The sequence below is a fragment of the Physeter macrocephalus genome, chromosome 14, assembly GCF_002837175.3.
Source record: "Physeter macrocephalus isolate SW-GA chromosome 14, ASM283717v5, whole genome shotgun sequence".
Classification (NCBI taxonomy): domain Eukaryota; kingdom Metazoa; phylum Chordata; class Mammalia; order Artiodactyla; family Physeteridae; genus Physeter; species Physeter macrocephalus.
The window spans coordinates 99,078,636-99,090,921 of record NC_041227.1 but is presented as its reverse complement, the minus strand read 5'-3'; the positions used below and the strand labels follow the sequence as shown (position 1 = coordinate 99,090,921).

General features: G+C 43.4%; 1 protein-coding gene and 1 pseudogene across 1 annotated transcript in view; one reads left to right on the top strand and one right to left on the bottom strand.

Moving 5' to 3' along the window:
- AP2B1 (adaptor related protein complex 2 subunit beta 1) overlaps positions 1–12,286 on the bottom strand; it is a 130,699-nt gene that overhangs the window by 26,841 nt on the left and 91,572 nt on the right. The window lies entirely within an intron of this gene.
- Positions 9,176–9,825, top strand: LOC102990350 (glutathione-specific gamma-glutamylcyclotransferase 1-like; annotated as a pseudogene).

Sequence of the window (12,286 nt, the reverse complement as noted above, 5' to 3'; positions counted from 1 at the left end):
AGGAGATAAATCAGTGCAGAAAAAAAGACTAAGACAAAAACTGTTGCCCTTTTGGAGTTTTCGGTCCAGTGACTGGGAAGAGGTGGGGGCGGGCAGGAGGTGAAAATGAATAGGTACAATAAACAGTATTTAAAATGGATAAGTGCTCTGGGGGAGAGTAAGGGTAAAGAGGATCAAGAATACTGGGAATAGGGGCTTCCCTGGTGGCACAGCGTTTGAGAGTCCTCCTGCAGATGCAGGGGACGCGGGTTCGTGCCCCGGTCCGGGAAGATCCCTCATGCCGCAGAGCGGCTGGGCCCGTGAGCCATGGCCGCTGAGCCTGCGCGTCTGGAGCCTGTGCTCCGCAACGGGAGAGGCCACAACAGTGAGAGGCCCGTGTACCGCAAAAAAAAAAAAAAAAAAGAATACTGGGAGTAGAGTGAGGTGGCCTTATCAAAAAGGTCCTACTTTAGCAAAGGCCTGAAGGAGGCAATGAGCCATGCAGATACGTCAATTGGGAGAAAGAACATTCCAGACATGGGAAACAGCCAATTCAAAGGCCCTGAGGGGGCAGCATACCTGTTTGAGGATCCACAAGGAAGCCAGTGTGGCTACAGTGGAGCGAGGGGAGGAGAAGCAGATGAAGTCAATGAGGTAAGGGGGAGGCGGAAGCCATGGCTAGATCATACAGGGACTTGTAGACCATTGTTAGGACTTGGGCTTTTCTGCTTAGAAAAAATACCAATGCAAGTTGTTCCACACTGGCGATGTAAACCCATGTATAACAGGGCAGTGGTACAGCAAGAATTAAGCAACTGCCACAACTCTGATAGGACCATACCTAAGTAGAGAGGGTCACTGGCAGCTGTGTGCCTCAAAAGGAACACACGGTCAAGGGAAAATAATGCTAAGATATACTGCATCCATTCCTGCTCCAGGCAGCTTCCTCAAAGTTTTACATGTTAGGCAAAATAAATCAGAAACTTACAGCAAAAGGCGTACTTGATCTCTTTCTGTCAATACAGAACCCACCTGCCGTGCTATACTGACCAATCTGGTTACTACCCGTAAGTAACCAAATGCTAACCAAATTCATCACAAGCCCCAAATGCTCTCCTCCTCCAGCAGCCTACAACAGAATTACTCTATGCAGTTTCAGCTGCCAGAAAGAGCCAGCAATATTTTCACAGGCCTTTCAGCCTGACAGACAGATAAGTTCCCCAAACCCAAGGTCTTACCTTAAACAGGTTCTGCCCGACCTACATAGGCTCTCACCCTAAGGGCACGATCTTTCTTTTTCCCTTTAATGACAGATTTGTGTACCTTGCTAGGACTGGGTGACGTGCCCTTGGTTGCAGCTGTTGCACCAGAGAATACTATGAATACACAGAATACAAGTACATAGAATACATCAACAGCATGAACTATTTGCTATGCAGGGCTTACCGTTAAACTTTAAAATATATTTCGTACATACAGTACTGAATCACAAAATGGTGAAGGCAGGACTAATAAACTATCAGTTAAAGTTATTAGCTATTCCACACCCCAGTCTGGTATATCATGGGACTGAAGACGCAATGAAAACTCAACAGAAGAACAGACTTCAGTAATGAGAGTGAATGAATATTATTCATTTTTAAATCCTGAGGTAAAACTGATCTAGAATCTAATCTAGGTTCTAGGTGGTAAACACACAGATTAGTTCATAGCAAGTTAGAAATCAAGAGGGTTCACAGGTGTGCCTATGTACTGCCCACTATATTATTTAACCTCAACATGGACAAAAAGGCAGGCACAGGTGGCTGTCAAGATGACTGGGTACATGGGTAGCCCAGCCCACTGTGCACAGATGCTATCTCTGGGCAGTTTTACTGGGGAATCAGGTCATATACAGAAGGGGCAGAAACTATTGTCAGGAGCACAGCATGAGCTATGGAATTGAGAAGTTTGGTGCTTTCATATTTGGAGTATCTGCCTTCCATCTCCTTCAATGGCTCCTGGAAAGGACTGTTGCCACTAAGCTAAGGACCACCATTCATTCACACACTTTTCAAAAATAATTAAATAATGTTTTCCTTTGTCTCCAAACTGTAACTGAGTCTAAGTACATTTACCAGTGTCTCCACTTCTTTTTTTTTTTTAATATTATTTATTTATTGATTTTGGCTATATTGGGTCTTCGTTGCTGCACACGGGCTTTCTCTAGCTGCGGTGAGTGGCGGCTACTCTTCGTTGCGGTGTACAGGCCTATTGCGATGGCTTCTCTTGTTGCGGAGCACGCGCTCTAGGCACGCGGGCTTCAGCAGTTGTGGCTCGCGGGCTCAGTAGCTGTGGCTCACGGGCTTAGTTGCTCCGCGGCACGTGGGGTCTTCCCGGACCAGGGCTCGAACCCGTGTCCCCTGCACTGGCAGGCGGATTCTTAACCACTGCGCCACCAGGGAAGCCCAATGTCTCCACTTCTAACCGTTTTTTTTTTTTGTTTGTTTTTAATTAGAACAATAAAACTGATATCTATTTCCAGAACACACAAACATATGTCCTTCCATAAATTTAGGCTTTCCTGAAGTGGAATAAAAGGGAAAATGAATTCAGATTGAGTATATTTTCATTATAGGCCCACCTGACTGATTATCAGGCCCTATGAACCTTGATTCAGAGAGAAACTTGTTCTATAAAACCTCAAACTGTAGAATTAGGATCTACAGATAGAATTTAAAGAAAGACAAATTTTAGTTAATATAAATAACTTCCTAAGAGAGTTTTAGGAACATGGAATGGGCCATTTTAGGGGAGTAAATCACTAGTAGTATTCATGTAGATGCTGAGGCTCCAATCACAGCTAATACAAGGCAAATTCCATAGAAATAGGGTTTGAAACAGAGAATATTAAAGGTCATCCTTACAACCAGGAGATTTTACATTCTTTCTGTCTGCACACTCGTACAGCTCAAAGCTTTTCTCAAGTTTTATTTTCAACATGTATGAACCTCAATACCATGAAACCTATGTATAACCTCTATATTAAAAAATTGTGAATAAAACAAATTCTTTTCCTATCTCACTGAACATGACACCATAGCAAAACAGCAATATAAAGAGAGCAACATGAATGAGGGCAAGATATGGCTCTAAAGTGGGCTTCAATCCAGCTTAGGAAAATCCCAGGGTGTTTCCTTTAATTCCAACCTATAATACACCCTAAGGCTTTGCGTAAAAATTATTAGCCATAATGAGAACATAAGTACTAGAAACAAGTACCTACTTTTTATTCAGAATTTAAAGTCCCCTATTGCAAAAAAGATCACATGGTTCAATCTATTTTCCAATCATTTATCAAACCAGAAATACAAAACTAATTCCATTTTTCATCATCAACTCCTGACTTACTATCATGATATAAAAATGGCTGAGATTTTAACAGATGAAAACGCACAAATCACTTCTATTACCCTGTAGAACTACTACTTTGTGAAATTTATTACCATTTGCTCAAGAGTCTCAGCATGGGCTTCTGTTACTTGAGTAACCTTAGCTCACAGGCTCTTTTCAACGAGGAAGTAGCTCCCAAGCTTGGGTGTTTTACGAACTGAATTCTGGGTTTCAGGAACAACTGTCTTCTACCACTGAGGGCAGATTATTTTTGGCCACGCCACACAGCATGTGGGATCTTAGTTCCCCGACCAGGGATCGAACCTGAACCCCCTGCAGTGAAAGCACAGAGTCTTAACCACTGGACTGCCAGGGAAGTCCCTTAGAATACAGAATTCTTACCTATTGCTTATGTGTGGTTATTCAAGCAGGGCCATCACTATTAACAAACATATTCCTGGGACTTCCCTGCCAGCGCAGTGGAAAACAATCCGCCTGCCAATGCAGGGGACACAGGTTCAATCCCTGGTCCAGGAAGATCCCACATGCTGAGGAGCAACTAAGCCCGTGTGCCACAACTACTGAGCCTGTGCTCTAGAGCCTGTAAGCCACAACTACTGAGTCTGCATGCCACAACTACTGAAGCCTGTGCGCCTAGAGCCCAAGCTCCACAACAAAGAGAAGCCACCGCAAGGAGAAACCTGTGCATTACAACGAAGAGTAGCCCCCGCTCACCACAACTAGAGAAAGCCCATGTGCAGCAACGATGACCCAACGCAGCCAAAATAAATAAATAAATAAAAATTAAAAAACAAACATATCCTAAAAGAGAGTCCCAGAAGCCAGTAGTTGAGTTCCGGTTATAGAAAGACAAAAGACACTGTCTAGCAGAATCTTGATTATCCAGACAAAAAGGATAAAGAGGGTTCTTACCAAGGCCAACCTAGTGAAAAAGGAACATCTAGTATATAAGATACCCTATTTCTCAGATGAGATTAAAAGAAACATTTATAGTCCTGATGTGACATGGAAAATATATCAAATTTGAAGCAGCAATCAGAAAAAACAATTTTTCTTTGGTGGTAAAATATTTTCATCTTTCATAACCAAGATCTTTCATAACCATTACCTACATACTGCCAATGGAATATTTCAGATTCTGTCCTGTCTACAGGGGTTATTTTCAGCATTGGATCTATCTGTGGACTGGGAATCTCTTATAGTTCTCCTAAGATCCACCACTTCAAGGACTCACATCTATTCGAGCAGCATGTGGTTCCATAAAAGCAATCAGAGTGCACAGTCCTCAACTGTGGATCCCGGACGACCAAACGAGGCTTTAATACTGAGGTTGTTTGGCTTGCACAACAGTCAAGAAAAGTCAGTAAATGCCAAGCTGGTTTGCTTCCTTTGATGGAAGCTGCTGAAAAGGTCTTCCGTTTGGAAGCATTTACCAGTTTTTCTGGTACAACAGCTACAGCTGTGGGCTTTCTGAGTGTGAACAGACATATGTAAGACATGAAATATTAGGGACAGGCACCATCTGCAACTGATTGTCTCACAGGCTGGGACTGCAATGTAGGAGTAGCAAGGGACAGACTTTTCTCAGGGCCATACACTGCCAAAAAAAAAACTCTTTGGGGGACTTCCCTGATGGTCCAGTGGTTAAGAACCCGCCTTCCAATGCAGGGGATGTGGGTTTGATCCCTGGTCAGGGAACTAAGATCCCACATCCAGTGGTTAAGAATCCGCCTTCCAATGCAGGGGATGCGGGTTTGATCCCTGGTCAGGGAACTAAGATCCCACATGCTGCAGGGCAACTAAGCCCGCACTCTAGTGCCCGGGTGCCACAACTAAGACCTGATGCAGCCAAACAAAACAAACAAAAAAACCCTTTTGGCTGACAAAGATCGTAAAGATATGAATAAATGGGATTGTAAGACTGTGTCCTTTGCAGCTAGCATCCTCAGCACTTCCTGCCCTAATCATTCAAAGGTTAAATGAACACAGTTGATGAATACTGCCTTGTTTTAGAAGAGACATTCAAAGAAAAAACCAAGACATTATGGCTTTTCCCTAATTAATATCCACCCTCTTAATTAAACAACACTTATGTGGAGTATAAAGGGGATACAAAGATAGATAATAAAAACCATATACACTAAAGGACCAATTCTTTATCCACAGGTTAACCTCTAACCATAAAGTAGTATAGAAGAAAAGAAGAATTTTTATGAAGGTGCCATCAGGCTTTCAGGTAAAGACTGAAAATCACATTTAAATTTTCTTTCTCTTGGAAGAAATTCTGCCATAATTAAAGGAAAAAAATTTAAAGGTATAAATTCATAAAAGACGGGGAAGAGAAAATACAACTGCAACAAAATCTTGGTAACTGTGAAACAAATGGTGTTAGCAAAAACACCACAGAATTCTCAAAGGCTTAGGACTGGTAGCGCCTCTGGAACTGTATGGAGGGGAAATGGGGGGAGGGGGTGTTAAAAGAAAGACGATCAAGAAACTGTTATAGCCCTAGATGCCCCCACCATTCTAAGCTACCTCGGCCCCTCAGCCCCTGAATAAAACTGAAAGATTGATTCTTTCAGAGAAAATAAGATAGATAGCACTTTGGGACTTCCCTGGTGGCGCAGTGGTTAAGAACCTGCCTGCCAATGCAGGGGACACGGGTTTGAGCCTGGTCTGGGAAGATCCCACATGCCGCGGAGTGACTAAGCCCATGCGCCACAACTACTGAGCTCATGTGTCACAACTACTGAAGCCTGTGCGCCTAGAGCCTGTGCTCCACAACAAGAGAAGCCATCCAATGAGAAGCCCGTGCACCCCAACAAAGAGTAGCCCTCGCTCGCCACAACTAGAGAAAGCCTGTGCACAGCAACGAAGACCCAATGCAGCCAAAAATAAATAAATATATTAAAAATAAAATAGTAAGATAGATGGCACTTTGAAGGGGATGCCAGGCATGGCTGAGGGGTGGTGAAGTAAGTGAATTTATGCATATACTGAATGCTGAGACTCTCCAGCCCTCTTTCCCAATTTAGCTCCCAAAAGGCTGGTAGAAACTCTTTATATTCTAAACAGAAGAGGCAAGGATAATTTTTTGAAAAATTAAGCCAGCCCCTAAAGAAAGACATGAAAGTACTGACATAGAGGATTCCAGCTACCCTCAGTGAAGGGTAACTGGAGCTCCTAACCTGGCCCTCATGGTTTAGAGGGCCATACTCTGATCTTCCTCTGGCCTCCTAGGAACCCTTGTATAGAAGAATCCACACGGCCAAAGAGACATGCCCAGGTAGAACACAGAGAATTTCCTGGCTAAAAAGCCCTAACACTGTTTCCAGGGCCTGCTTGAGATACTTCTACTGGTCACTTTTCCTGAGGGTCAGTAAGCATATCCTTAGGCCCAAGGGATGGCCAAAAGGTGGAAGTTGAATAAATGAAGAGTAGGCTGTGAAACAGGGTTCTTCAGTTGCACTCCTGAGTGAACAGATGGGGAATTTTAGCAAAGAACCAAATGGAAGTCCCAGAACTGAAAAGTACAGTATCTGTTGTTGTTGTTGTTGTTGTTGTTTTTGCTATGCCATGCGGCCTGTGGGATCTTAGTTCCCAGATCAGGGACTGAACCTGTGCCCTCTGCACTGGAAGCGCAGAGTCTTAACCACTGGACTGCCAGGGAAGTCCCGAAAAGTACATACAATATCTGAAATGAAAGTTATACTGAATGGATGTAACAGAACACTGTAGCCTATAAAAGGAGAGTCTGTATACTTGAAGACAGATCAACAGGAATCACCCCATCTGAAGAACAGAAAGGAAGAAAACAAAAACAACTAAAAACCACCCTTAGTGATCTGAGGGACAATATCGAGTGGTTACACATATGTGTAAGTGGAGGTCTGAAAGGAGGGAATAGAGATGCTGGGGCAGAAAAAAATTTAAAGAAATAATGGAAAAAAAAAATTTCCCAAATTTGGGAGAAACTATCAATTTACAGATCCAAGCTCAGTGAACCCGAAGCCAGATAAATACAATGAAAACACCTAGGTAAATAACAGTCAAGCTGCTGAAAACCAAACATAAAAGAAAAAGAGAGGGTGCCCACAGATCAGCACTGTCCAACAGAACTTTCTGTAATGATGGAAATGTTCTACTTCTGCACTGCCCAATCTAGTAACCACCAGCCATGTGAACATTTGAAATGTGGCTGATGCAACTGAGGAAATGAATTTTTTATTTAATTTTAATTAATGTCCATTTATATAGCCATAAGGGGCTAGTGGCTATCATACTGAACAGTGTAGCTAAGGAGCCTTATGAGATATCAACCCATCATAATATGTGCACTTTACTGATTCAAACAAACAGTAATAATAAAAACAAACAAAAGTTTAAGATACGGAGATAATTAGAAACTTGAGAACTGACTGGATGTTTGATGTTAATGAATTCTTGTTAATTTTTTAATGTGCACATAGCTATTGTAGTTATGTTTTTAATAAGACACCATCTGTTTTAAACACATATATTGAAATATTTACAGATGAAATGATATAAATGTCTAAGATTCGTGTCAAAACAATATGCTGTGGACAGGGGTATAGATGAAACAATATTAACTATGGGTTGATAATTATTGAAGCTAGATGATGGGCACACAGGGACTCATTACACTATTTTGTTTACTTTTGTAGAGTTAAAAATTTTTCATAAAATGTTTTTAGAGGGCTTCCCTGGTGGCGCAGTGGTTGAGAGTCCGCCTGCCAATGCAGGGGACACGGGTTCGTGCCCCAGTCCGGGAAGATCCCACATGCCGCGGAGCGGCTAGGCCCGTGAGCCATGGCCACTGAGCCTGCACATCCGGAGCCTGTGCTCCGCAACGGGAGAGGCCACAACAGTGAGAGGCCCGCGTACCACAAAAAAACCAAAACAAACAAACAAACAAACAAAAAATGTTTTTAGAAAGTAGAGCAAAAGGAGAAAGAGATGGAAAATAGGACAAAAAAAGGGAGATCGGTCCAGGAGTGTCAACATTCAAATAGCAAGACTTCCAATAAGAGAGACAGAGAAAATGGAGGGAGATCTATAAAAAAGAAAAACTCCCAGAACTGAAGGATACAAGTTTCTACACTGAAAGAGCCCAAAAAGTACCTAGTAAAATGGGTGAAAAGAGACACACACACCAAGGCACATCACTGAAATTTCAGAACATGGAGGATAAAGAAAGGATCGTACAAGCTTTCACTGAGAAAGAACATGGCACAGAAAAGGATCAAGAATCAGAATGGCTTCAGACTAGGAAGCAAATTATTTTCCTAACCTAGAATGATATACAGAAACCATCAGACAAGTGTGAAGATAAAAAAGACATTTTAAAACATGTGAAGTCTCAAAAACTTTATTCTCTACATACTTATTCTTAGGAAACTACTAGAGGATGTTTTTCATCAAAATGAAGGAGTAAACCAAGGAAAGAAAAATACAATAGGAGACCCAACATACCAGACAGGTGAAGGGAATGAATCCCCGGGGCTATTATGAAGGGAGATCCCAGGATGACAGTTCCAGGTGTTGAAGGAAGTCAGTTCAGACTGACACAGTCAAAAGACTCCAAAAGGAGACTATAAGAAAGTGAAACCGATTAAGACTATTTTGAAGGGTCTGATCTCACTGCAATTTGGGAATGAATTACAGTTAACACAAAAAATTAAACAAACAGGAGCAGCCAAGCAGTGCCAGGCCAGGTGGGTACGTCCATTGGTCCTGCTGTGCCCGCGCCGGAGACCAGCCCTGGAGGCGGCCCGGGCCCGTCCCTGTGGCTGGCACCATGAAGCAGGAGGAGGCAGCCCAGAACACCCCGCCCCCCAGGACGACGGCGGCCCCCAAGCGCTGTGGATTTCCAGGTACGGCTCCCTGGTGTGAAGGCCCGACTTCGCCTACAGCGACAGCCGTGTGGGCTTCGTGCACCGCTACAGCCGCCGCCTCTGGCAGGGAGACACCTTCCATCGGGGCAGCAACAAGATGCCTGGTCGTGTGGTGACCCTCCCTGAAGATCGTGAGGGCTGCACTTGGGGTGTGGCGTACCAGGTGCAAGGTGAGCAGGTCAATGAGGCCCTGAAGTACTTGAACGTGTGGGAGGCAGTGCTTGGCAGCTATGATACCAAGGAGGTCACCTTCTGCCCTCAAGATGCCCCTGACCAACCACTCAAGGCACTGGCCTACGTGGCCACCCCGCAGAACCCTGCTTACCTGGGCCCTGCGCCTGAGGAGGCCATCGCTACACAGATCCTGGCCTGCTGAGGCTTCTCTGGCCACAGCCTTGAGTACTTGCTGCGCCTGGCAGACTTCAGGCAGCCCTGTGGGCCCCAGGCACAGGACACGCACCTGGCAGCCATCGTGGATGCTGTAGGCACCATGCTGCCCTGCTTCTGCCCCACTGGGCAGGCTGTGGCACTGGTCTGAGGGGCTGAGCCCCTACATCGACACAGGGGCCAGGTCCCCACTCCAGTGCATACAGACAAACTTGACATAGCTGGAGCCCACTGAGAACACTTGGTGGGCCGACTGGGGCCTCTCTCAAGCCCCTGCCTGTCTGCCAGCCCCCAAATCTCCTACCTGACACTGACTTACTACTTGAAACTTTATTTATTGCACCATGTTGGTGTGGTGGGCAGGGTGGGGGGCCTGCCCTAGATATAGGGGCCCTGCTGAGCGGTGCCCCACCCCAGGCGCCTGTTGCCTGACCAGATTCCCCCCAGTGCTGCTGCTATCCCCATACTACCCAGGCCCCCACCTCCCCAGGGAGCCTCCAAGAGCCTTGACCCTCTGCCCCTGACTCCAGACCAACCATTCCCTAGCCCCAGAGGCAACACCCATCAAAGGTCCCAGCCTTCTGGTGAGGGTAGGAGGGAGTGAGGAGAGGGGGCCCTACAAGAACTGAGGCCCCTGCCAGCCCTGCTCATCCCCCAGGTCCCCAGGGCACAGCTAGATGTGGAGGCCAGACACAGCTGCTGAGGCTGGGCCTAGGCCTCTTACCCATTTGGCTTTGTTTCCCTGTCCTTCTGTCTGTCTGTCTGGGCCACTCCTGTCTGTTTGTTGGTCTATTCCCGGGAAGCTCATCACTATAGGTCTTGGCACCTTCCCAGTCTGTCCCATACTATAATCCATAAACTGATCTCATTAAAAAAAAATTGAATAAAAACACAGGTATTAATGGGTAAATATTTAATTACTTATAAAAAATTTTATGGAGAAAAAAATAATCACACTATACAGCTCAGCTATGAGGAATATATATAATCAAATCATAATAACATAAACAATGAACACTGATTAAAGCAAATTCTAAGACAGCTCTATCAGGAAAATAGGAGGATTGGAAATATGTATGTAGATGACAGTCATAAGTGGGGAGAGAAGGCTGGGGATTGGGTTTTTCTTAGCTAACTATAGAACTAGTTGACTCTAAACTGTATTTTTATAATCCCAATAAAATTAAAACTTGAAAGAACTGTGCTATCCATGTTCTCACAAGAGTTTACAGCCTGGTGAAAAAGGAGGCCAAGCAGCTGTGAGAACACTACAGCATCTATACAAAGATTGGGATGAACACGTGTTATATCATTGTTCTACTGTCTTTTTGCAGACAATGACTTGCAGAAGCAGTCACCTGCCAGGTATCAAGTTTGAAGGAGTATATTGGGAAAATGTTTCTAAGCAACTGACACAGATGAAATGAAAAACAAGGATATCAAAGTCAGAGAAAACTCAGAGAAAATTCATTTAGACATTTAAGGTTTTTGTTTTATTTATTTAGAGGGGATCAATTCTCTTTTCTTTTTAAGGAATATAATTATATGATATAAATAAACTCAAGAGAAGCTCCCAACGGGGGCAAGCTAAGCTTTACTTTGTGTAATATTGATAAGTTGAATTCACAAAGGCTTTTACAACCAACATTATTAGTACAGTAGAAAAAAATCTTCTAGGTTCAAATTTCTAGTAGGTACCTAAGGTATAACCTATTTTAACATTTTAAGAAGGAACAGTGTCTTTCAATAATGTTTCAAAAAAACTATAAGCCAATAAGTAGTTTGACGATGTTTTTAATGAAAAGTTTTTGTACTAAATGTTACATTACAGTTTTGGCGTCTAGGTTTGATTTATCCGTCCTACGTTGATATCAAATTAGCCAAAATAGCTAAAACTCACACTGCTTTCAAAATTTCATTTCCTAAACCCCCATTTTTTCTTTCCTGATTTTATGGTCTGGAGTACTAGAAAAATACTACTTTTCCTGCATGAGCTCTTGAATTTAAACATTATGTTTGCCTAACATTTAAATGCCAATCAATCTTTACCTGGCTTTACCTGGATCTTTATGGTCTAAGCTTGTTGAAGTTAAGCTCTGATTCTTTTTGTTCACACTAGGACAAGAGCAGAATGGAAGCTGAAACCTAAAGTAGCCCACCACTTTAAGCTAGTCATTAGTTTCACCTTGTACTAGCAGACATTAAATAGAGCTGCTCATAGGGGGGAAAAAACTTCACCTCTTTTCAAGTTTTTATCTTCTCCATTGGGCAATACCAATTAATGAGAAAATAGCCATTATTATGACATCCTTGCAAGAAAAGAATCCATGGGGAAAACATGGAGAATCAATAGCTGACTACAGATGGAAATTTTGTTTTCCCTAGAGAAGCTGAACTGCTTTATTACATTCTGCTTAGATAGAAAATTTTTAAGATTTTTTTTATAATGTCACGTTTGTGAAAATGAAAACTTGTTATTCCTAATATCATATCAATACTTTTGAGGGAGGGGTTTGGACTAAGATTCAATTTCTTTCTTTCTTTTTTTTTTTTGCGGAACGCGGGGCCTCTCACTGTTGTGGCCTCTCCCGTTGCGGACGGAGCACAGGCTC